This window comes from Trachurus japonicus, chromosome 8 (assembly GCF_045865225.1).
Source record: "Trachurus japonicus isolate A0001 chromosome 8, Traja_1.0".
Taxonomy (NCBI): domain Eukaryota; kingdom Metazoa; phylum Chordata; class Actinopteri; order Carangiformes; family Carangidae; genus Trachurus; species Trachurus japonicus.
Window position 1 is genome coordinate 444,379 of NC_140914.1, and position 10,564 is coordinate 454,942.

Genomic DNA, 10,564 nt, shown 5'->3' on the forward strand with positions numbered 1-10,564 from the left:
TGTAATATTCTCAGAGAATATGATTTCCGACCGGTCCCTGAAGTATACATGAATGTGATTGGCACAGGTGGCGGGTGTGTGTTTACTTCCTGGTTCTACTGCAGACAGAGATGCAGACTGCTGTGTGTTCCCGAAGTGGTGAATAAAAGTACAGTTAGCAGCACGTCGTGTGTTGGCTCAACTTCTGTTACACAGTACAGAACAAGACATGGTGTCAGAGTAAAAGGAAAGAGAAACGTCGCAACGAGATGGACGTCGCCGGAGTTCCGTCACCTCGTATGGACTGGGATGCGAGCAACCTGCCCGAAGCATGGCGAAAATTCAAGCTCCACGTGGAATTGATGTTTTCTGGTCCGTTTAAGAAGAAGGGGGAAGACGAAAAGTGCAGCTACCTTCTCAATTGGGTCGGCGAAAGAGGCCGGGACATATACAACACATGGACGCTTACAGACGACGAACGAAAGGTACTGGACACGTACTATGGGCGCTATGAAGCATACGTCATGCCAAAGTCAAACATCTTATTTGCTCGTTATAAATTCCAAGAAAAAGTCCAAGGAGCTAACGAGCCATTTGAACAGTTTTTTGACGGATTTGAGACTGCTTGTGAAGGACTGTAATTATGCAAACAACGAGGAAATGGTGAGAGACCGTGTCGTGTTTGGAATCCATTCACCTAAAGTAAGAGAAAAACTACTGCATGTCGGTTCCAACTTGACGTTGGATAGAGCTATAGACATCGTCAGGTCTCATGATATGGCCCAAGCACAGCTCAAGACTATAGCTAGCGGCAACAGCGGCCTGCAGGAGCAGTCTGTCCATGCTATCGGTCGCCATTATCCAAGGAAGACAACTTGGAAAACGCGCCAGGACAGAGCAACAGGAAATATGGAGAGCACCTACAGACCTGAAGGGGACAGAGAGCGTCATAAAACCTGTGGCTACTGCGGAAACAAGCCTCATGGAGCAAAAGACAGCTGTCCAGCGAAAGGTAAACAGTGCAAAATATGCAGCAAATGGAATCATTTTGCAAAAGTATGCCGCTCAAAGCAAAGTAAAGGAGTGCACACTGTAAGTGAAATTGACTCACACAGCAAGACAGACAATGAAGATTTGTTTATTGATGCAGTAACACAAGACAGTAATAACAAAAGACAAACTGAACAGGCATATGCAGATGTGTTGGTTGGACCTAGTAAAACTACAGTCACCTTTAAGCTAGACACTGGAGCCTCAGCTAATGTCATTCCCACTAATGTTTTCCAAAGGCTTGGGATACAGGACACACTACAACCAACAACACGCCCTCTCTATGGCTATGGGGGTGAGAAGCTATCTGTCAGAGGAAAGTGCAACATCAAATGCCAGTACAAAGACATTCATCTGACATTGAAAGTCCACATCGTTGACACACTGGCTCCTCCAGTGCTAGGATTAAAAGCATGTTTGGACTTTGGACTCATTAAACTCATACTGTCCGTGCACAGCTCACCTGAGGCATCAGTTATGGATGAGTTTGCTGATGTATTCACAGGAATAGGAATGTTTCCTGGAGAGTGCACAATTCACATTAACCCCAATGCAGTACCTGTAGTCCACCCACCTAGGCGCGTCCCTTTGGCCCTCCGCGACCGCCTCAAGGAGGAACTACAAAACATGGAAAAACAAGACATTATTGTGAAAGTCACTGAACCAACTGAATGGGTTAATTCCATGGTCGCAGCAGAAAAACCACGCACAGGAAAACTGAGAGTATGTCTTGATCCAAGGGACCTGAATAAAGTCATAAAACGCCCGCACTACCCTTTACCTACCCTTGACGACACCACATCCAAATTGGCAGGAGCCTGTTTCTTCAGTGTAATGGATGCAAGGTCGGGCTACTGGGCCATTAAGCTCTCAGATGAGTCCTCACAGCTGACAACATTCAACACTGTTTTCGGACGATACAGATTCCTCCGCTTGCCTTTTGGATTGATCTCTGCTCAGGATGAGTTTCAGCGTAAAGTTGATGAGACTTATGAGGGTTTGCAGGGTGTCACCGCAATAGTTGACGATATCCTCATCTATGGCAAGACTAAAGAAGAACATGATACCAACCTCCGTGCCATGTTGCAGCGCTCCAGGGAGCGAGGAGTCAAGCTCAACCCAGATAAGAGTACAATCTGTGCCACTGAGGTCAGCTACTTTGGACACAGAATCACCAAGGATGGAATCAAGCCGGATCCAGCTAAGATTGCAGCTGTAAAGGACATGGAGCCACCAAAAGACAAAGGTGAGCTGGAAACAATCCTTGGCATGATTAATTATTTGTCCAAATTTGCCCCTGGACTGTCTGATGTCAATGCACCCATGCGTCACCTGTTAAAAGATTCGAGTGAATTCAGATGGGATGCACAACAGGAGGAAGCATTCAAGAAAATTAAAGAGTTGCTCACTCAGGAACCAGGTCCAGTATTAAGATACTTTGACCCGAGCAAAGAACTCAGACTCCAAGTTGACGCATCAAAATATGGATTAGGTGCAGTACTGTTACAAGAAGGAAAGCCCATAGGCTATGCATCTAAATCACTGACTGATTGTGAAGTCAATTATGCACAAATTGAGAAGGAGCTATATGCTATTCTGTTTGGATGCAAGCGCTTCCACCAGTACATCTATGGTCGCCACATCATCGTGGAAAGTGACCATAAGCCACTTGAATCCATTTTGCGAAAACCACTTGCAGCAGCGCCTCCAAGGTTACAAAGAATGATGCTTCAGCTACAGAGGTATAACTTTACCATCACTCACAGACCAGGCAAGGACATTCCTGTCGCAGACACTCTCTCCAGAAAGTCACTGCCTGACCAGGACACCAGCCTCAGTGAAGGTATGGACATGCAGGTGCACACTGTTTACAGCAACCTACCTGTCAGTGACACTAGACTTGAAGACATCAAGACAGAGACTGGAAAAGATGCTCAACTCATCGTGCTGAGAAAGACAATTAAGTCAGGATGGCCTGAGGAGAGGAAACTATGCCCTCAGAGCATAGCAGAATATTGGAACCACCGGGACGAGCTCTCGCAAATGAACAACATCCTGTTCAAGGGGGAAAAGATCATCATACCCACCTCACTGCGCACAGAGATGTTATCCCGTATCCATGCAGGTCACATGGGTATGGAGAAGTGCAAACAGCGTGCGCGTGACATCATCTTCTGGCCTGGGATGAACAAGCAGATTGAGGAGTTAGTTGGGAAATGCCACATCTGTAATGAACATAAACCATCAAACACTAAAGAGCCAATGATAAGTCACAAGATCCCAGACAGGCCGTGGCAAACAGTTGCTACTGACCTGTTCACCTGGAACAATGAGGACTATTTAGTCACAGTAGACTATTACAGCAGATACTTCGAGCTTGACAGATTACACAGCACCACAGCCGCTGCTGTGATACATAAACTGAAAGCTTCTTTTGCAAGACACGGGATACCAGAGACCGTTATATCAGACAATGGTCCACAGTACAGATGTAGAGAGTTTGAGGGTTTTGCAAACACATGGGGGTTCACACACATTACCTCCAGCCCGCACTATCCTCAAAGTAACGGCTTAGCCGAGAAGTCTGTTCACATTGCAAAGTCCCTTATGGAAAAGGCCAAAGCTGATCAGAAAGACCCCTACCTGAGTCTGCTTGAGTATCGCAATACCCCAGTGGACAACTTCAAATCACCAGTTCAGCTGCTTATGAGTCGTCGCACACGCTCAATCCTGCCTAACACCCATCAGCAGCTGCAACCCAAGATCATCAGACACAAAGATGTTCACATCAGGAGAACCCACAGACAACAACAGCAGAAAAAATACTACGACAGATCAGCTAAGCAGATGTCACCTCTGCATGAAGGACAATACATCCGCTTTCAGGAGAAAGGCTACTGGAAACCAGCAGTTGTCATTCGCTCAGCTGATACTGAAAGATCATACCACATACGCGCATCAGAAGGAGGACAAGAATACAGGCGAAACAGACGACACCTCCTGGACACAACAGAGACACTGAACACTCAGACTGAAGAAAACACAAAACATGACACACAACATACACTGCACACTGACACACATACCTCAAAGATGACAACAGAGGCAGCCCCACAGGCTGTGCGGTATCAGACAAGGTCTGGACGCGAGGTTAAACCCAGAGTTGTTATGGACTTATAGAAATATGCTCAATGATGTTCAGATACATATAATTCAATGACAGTGTTATTGTGTTCTACTTAAGATAAGTTATCCAGTATGACATTTGAGCAAGCTAAGTGATAATTGAGATCTGTTTATTGAATCCTTACGTTATGAAAGTCATAAATGTGCTAACTTAATCTCAACATGTTTCAGCAAGGGTTTATTGCACAGAAAAGCTATTCTTGAATGTTGTGTTTCATATTTTCTTAAAAGAAGGGGGATGTAATATTCTCAGAGAATATGATTTCCGACCGGTCCCTGAAGTATACATGAATGTGATTGGCACAGGTGGCGGGTGTGTGTTTACTTCCTGGTTCTACTGCAGACAGAGATGCAGACTGCTGTGTGTTCCCGAAGTGGTGAATAAAAGTACAGTTAGCAGCACGTCGTGTGTTGGCTCAACTTCTGTTACACAGTACAGAACAAGACACTTTTTTCACCATTAGGAGTAGGCCATTTGCTAGTCTTAATTAAGCTAACCAGACAATAAAGGAATTGTAGACTAAATAGTAGGGTATTAAAAAAAAAAAAAAAATTTAAAAGAAAAGGGCTGAATTGAAAAGCATTTTTCTGAACTGATATTGTCTGTTTTCCCATAAGATGGAAAGCTGCACTATTTAAAAAAGGGCACTGCCATCGAGGTGGTGTGTGGGGCTGAGAAGGCTGGAGAAATTTTCAAAGACTTCCACGACAGCAGCACTGGGGCCCATTGTGGCCAAAAAAAAACACTTGACGCAATTGGAAAACGGTTCTACTGGCCAGGCATGTCAGAAGACATACAGACATGGGTAAGTATCTAAGGTGGCCAATGAAGCCCTTAACTTATATTAGGGCCTCATATCATCTGAAATATTGAAACGGGCCCCCAGATGTCTAAGGCCGCCACTGAAAATCTACAATTACTAAAACAACAATAACAGTTTGCCTTTAAGAGTGACAAAAAACGCGTACTCTTCTGAAAAGGCTACAGGTAATCTGTGTATCTGCACATTATCTTCACCTCATTTCCATCTTGCGGTGGCACAGTGTGTCGAATGCCAGGCCAGTGGACCTTCCATCAAGGAGGAAAGAACTTACACCCCGATCATTGTAAAATATCCTCTTTTTTCCCAAAATTTATTCAACTTGTACCTGTAACCTTTTCATTTTGTCTGGCTCTGTCTTGTTATATCTGTTTTGTTCTCTTCATTCAGTAAACTTTTGTTAGTGATTAAAACCATTCATAGCAACAAATGGTATATAGTCAGACTTGGCACTGAGGGCTACCCTCCTGAAAGTTTCCTGGATTTGAAAAGTAGGCTACATGCTATGTCACTCTAGGGAGCAATGCATAACCCTCCAGATAGACTCGGATTGAGCTAGTCGAGATTGGGGATGCTTTGTCATCATCCTTGTAGTTACTTCAGCATGAAATGGAATGATGATGTAAGGAAGATCAGTGTAACAGCCTAGATTTGAATACACCACCTATTGTGGGGAAATGACTGTGACTGGCTAAAGACTAAACAACTGCCTGGCTTCCCATAGCTTACCATCATCTATAACATATCTATTTGTTGACAGTAGTAAATTAAAATTATTTGTCTTCTAGGTTACACACCCCTTTGAGCTGGTTGGGATGGACCTGATTGGCAAGCTTACAAAAACGGAGAGCGGTAACCAATACATTTGCGTCATGATTGATTATCTGACCAAATGGCCTCAGGCGTATTCACTTAAATCGAAAAAGGCAAATGAGGTGGCAGACTGCATCCTGCAGTTTTTTTTATCAGTTTGAGGCTCCCAAGAGGATCCTCACTGATCAGGGGAAGGAGTTTGTTAATGAGGTACAATGGCATTACTTTTAATGTTGCTAATCAATATTATGTGAAGCATAATGAAATTATAATTAAGTGTATACAATTCTTTCACAGATCAACACTAACATCTGTAGAATCCTGGGCATAAAGCGAAGCCTGTGTGCCCCCTACCATCCCCAGACCAATGGGCTGGTAGAGAGGATGAATGGGACCATTCAGAGGTGAGTAATGCTGCTGCATATTACTGTACTCAGAGCTTACCAGAACACTTCAGTTTGTTGATGGGGGGTGATTACTGATGACTGATAAACATGATAAACACCTGAATAGATAACACTTGTAATTTACTCACTTGTGAAAACCTTTTTTGTGTCTTATTCTATTTCAGAGCACTGAGGAAACTTGTCGGGGAGAGGCCAGACACCTGGGACCAGCACCTTAAGTGCTGTAATGTTTGGCCTTCGAACCAAAACACAGATAACAACAAAGTTTTCTCCATACTTTCTGATGTTTGGGAGGGAGGCACGATACCCGTCCCAGGTCCCTGAGGACTACATGGTATTTTATGTTGTTACTAGTAGCTTTAATTATATGTCATAATATATAGTATTATATGGTGTTCATATAGGTCTTATTTCTAAAGATTAACAGCAGTGTTGAGACGGCAGTGGAGAGTGAGAGCCCAGCAGATGACATCATGACACTGAGTGATTCTCTTCAGGCTGCTCGTGACAATGTAAAGCAGAAGAACAAGAGCTGCCCCACAAACCCCCCACAATTCCATGTGGGGGATAAAGTATGGAGGCTTAACACGAGGAGTCAACAGAGAAAAGGAGGCAAATTGGAGCACGAATATTTGGGGCCTTTCACAATTGTTGCTCTCACAAACAAAAGTGCGGATCTACAGAATGAGGAGGGGCGTCTCTTCCCAAAGATCAACACTGATCACCTCAAGATGTACATCCCGCAGAAGCCCAAAGTGCCACACAAGATAACTTGCACCACATCGCCCAGTGATGCTGCATCCGCTGCTGCAGCAGCCAACTCCTCTGCTCCACCCGCTGCTCCACCCTCATCCACCTCTGCTCCAACCGCTGCTCCACCCTCAGCACCGTCCTCTCCTGCTCCACCCTCGGCACCACCCTCAGCTCCATCCACCTCTGCTCCAACAATCGCTGCTCCACCCTCATCCACCTCTGCTCCAACCGCTGCTCCACCCTCAGCACCACCCTCAGCTCCATCCACCTCTGCTCCAACAATCGCTGCTCCACCCTCATCCACCTCTGCTCCAACCGCTGCTCCACCCTCAGCACCACCCTCAGCTCCATCCACCTCTGCTCCAACAATCGCTGCTCCACCCTCAGCACCACCCTCAGCTCCATCCACCTCTGCTCCAACAACCGCTGCTCCACCCTCAGCACCGTCCTCTCCTGCTCCCCCCTCAGCACCGTCCTCTCCTGCTCCACCCTCAGCACCACCCTCAGCTCCATCCACCTCTGCTCCAACAACCGTTGCTCCATCCTCAGCTCCATCTACCTCTGCTCCACCCTCAGCACCGTCCTCTCCTGCTCCACCCTCAGCACCACCCTCAGCTCCATCCACCTCTGCTCCAACAACCGTTGCTCCATCCTCAGCTCCATCCACCTCTGCTCCAACCGCTGCTCCACCCTCTTCTGCTTCTCTCTCAGCTCCAGCCTCAGCAGTGTCCTCCTTTGCTCCTCCAGCCACTGATTCAAAGAGGGCTTCTGCCATTTCAGGTTATACGCTACATTCACCACATCATCAAACTCCACATTGGACAACCCTGTCAGCATGCTTGTGGTTGGTCGTTTGTTTGTTTGTTTGTTTGTTTGTTTGTTTGTTTGTTTGGTTGGTTGGTTGGTTGGTTGGTTGGTTGGTTGGATTGATGGATCAATTAAACATGCCCTTTAAAATGTCCTTTTCCAGATGTCAAAGATGCCTGGGGGGGCAAGAGGGTTTATGTCCTCCTTTGTAAGGTTGGCCCTTACAAAATCTTTTATGCGGACATATTTAACCTGGCTCCACAAAGGGAGCTAGAAAGTGAGGTGAGGTGTTAACAATCTTTTTCTTTATTGTTGACCTATTGCAAATACTTTCAGGTAGACATAAACAGCTCACACTTTTGATATTTTACCCCCTAAAAGTGTTTCTTAAGTGTTTTTTTTTGTCAATTACAGGTCATAAATGCTTACATGGAGGTGCTTGTCAGAAAACATAACAAGGACAACACGAGCCGAGCATTTAATGTTGACACCTATGAGATCTCACGGATCTGGGAGGGCAAGAAACCAAAGGTTAAGGTAGGCCCACTAAACTAGATTCTCTCCAGCTGTTGCACTTTAGGCTACACCACAATAAAACAATATCAGTGAGCATTTTTTATGTATTATCTTATGTTACAGATAACCCCACAGCAGTATGAATACATCGTTGGGGTTGTCAATAAATCTCACCATTGGATGCTTGTGGTAATTAACTTAACTTTCCAAACAAGTGTGTGTGTGTGTGTGTGTGTGTGTGTGTGTGTGTGTGTGTGTGTGTGTGTGTGTGTGTGTGTGTGTGTGTGTGTGTGTGTGTGTGTGTGTGTGTGTGTGTGTGTGTTAGATTGGTAAAGCATTTTATTGTAATTAAATTTATATCTTCATATACAGGTCATCTTACCATCCCAAAAGAAAACCCTTTTTCTGGACCCTCTGGGGGAAAAGAAAACAGCTCTAATCCACTGCCAGGATGTCACAAGGTAATATATTATACACTGCTCAAAAAGTAAAGGTAACACTTTAACAACAAAATCTTTGCACAAAAACTGGTTTGAAATCGATTCACAATTATTGTTACTTCATAACTGGACAGGTTGATTTCACAACCTAGATCAACTTGGACTTAAACAGTGTTGTTTAAGTGTTTATTTTATTTTTTGAGCAGTGTACATTCTCTTTACCTATCACAAAATGAACTAAGAAGAAAGACACTTTCAAGAGATTTTTTTTTTCCAAAATCCGGTTTTCTTTTCCTCAATGCCCCAATAGCGTAACTTATTCCGCCGTTAAATGTGCATCTTTTGCATTTGTGTTGATAGATCATTCATGAGGCAAAGGGGCCTAAATGCGTCCAGGTGGAGTTGCGAGACCCTGGCCCACCCAGTGCAGCAAGATGCAACGTCTTGTGGGGCATATGCCTTGAAGGTATAATAACATGGAGAATCATATAGGGTTAATTCACACAGACATGTTTGGTAAATATGCATAGATACAGTGGAATCACATTATTTGCATTGTGGCATCATTCACAGTTTGCCGAATGCATCTTGGGGGGCTTGCCTGTAGAGTTTGACACCGCCAGTATCAACATGATAAGAGAGGAGATAGCGGTGTCTCTTCTTCTCAATACAGGTATTCTCTATTTTTCTTTTGTAATTAATATAATTACTTTGAGAGACATTAGTCACTGACCCTTGTTCTTTGTACTGCAAGATGACCTGGGTGATCTGTGCCACATCTGTGGAGACAAAACCGGTGACACTCTGTGGGTAAGCATTTCACCCTTCCTTCCTAAATTGGGCTTTGATGAATTAAAGCATACCTAAACACAAACCCAAAGCTTCATTAAAGGAATCTTTTTTTTTAGATTGGGTGTGAGAGGTGCCCACGGTGGTTCCACCGGAACTGCGCACGCTACCCGAGGAAGTCGAAGAGGTCATACATTTGTGCTGCATGTCACTAGTGTGTGTGTGTGTGTGTGTGTGTGTGTGTGTGTGTGTGTGTGTGTATGTGTGTGTGTGTGTGAGTGCATGCGTGCGTGAGTGAGTGCATGCGTGCGTGCGTGAGTGCGTGAGTGCGTGGTAACCATTGGGGGAAGTTTTTCTTTCTTATTACAAGCAGTTCACATAATTGTGATGTTCACTCCCATTGTGACCCCTGACAAGTAGCTGCCGTGGAAACAACCCCCGGCTGTGTGTTTAGGCCTCTGGTGTCTGTTCACCTAGTTGAAAAGCCACAATTAATGATGTTGGAGGGAAACCTGTGATTAGGACACAGCCTGCAGAGAAACTCTCCAAGTGCCACAGCATGTGTTGAAGGCTGTTCCTGCTGCTGATGACCCCTCAGCCCCCAGCTCTCACTCACTCTGCCCCACATCCACTATGTATCTGTGAGGGGCAGTTCTAGCTCTCATTTACCATCAGCAGATTCCTTGTGTCGCCCTCAGGAGCTGTTTAGTTGAGCGTCGTCTCTTTGCTTCACTCTCTTTAGCTGCTTTTTACACTTTCTGTTCAAGATAGGGATGTTTTGGATTTTTTTTTATTTTCTAGATGCAAATTTTGACGGATCTGAAGAGCTACGATAAAGTCCAGAGTACAAAACTGTCTGAACATTATGTCTTCAGGTTCCAGTACACTTAGGGCCGGATTTACTAAGATCTCAGATAGCGGACGCTATATTGTTTGCGCCCGCTATAATATTGCGAGTTTGGTTAGTGCACGCAAAACAGGTGATCTACTAAGAGTAACCCGC

The 10,564-nt window shown here is 44.8% G+C and overlaps 1 long non-coding RNA gene across 1 annotated transcript; it reads left to right on the forward strand.

The window, feature by feature from the left end:
* Nucleotides 1-9,363: 9,363 nt before the first annotated feature.
* LOC146982234 (uncharacterized) lies at nucleotides 9,364-9,868 on the forward strand. The gene is made up of 3 exons (XR_015036334.1): nucleotides 9,364-9,445; nucleotides 9,527-9,582; nucleotides 9,681-9,868. It is a non-coding gene; the product is annotated as an uncharacterized LOC146982234 (long non-coding RNA).
* Nucleotides 9,869-10,564: the final 696 nt, after the last annotated feature.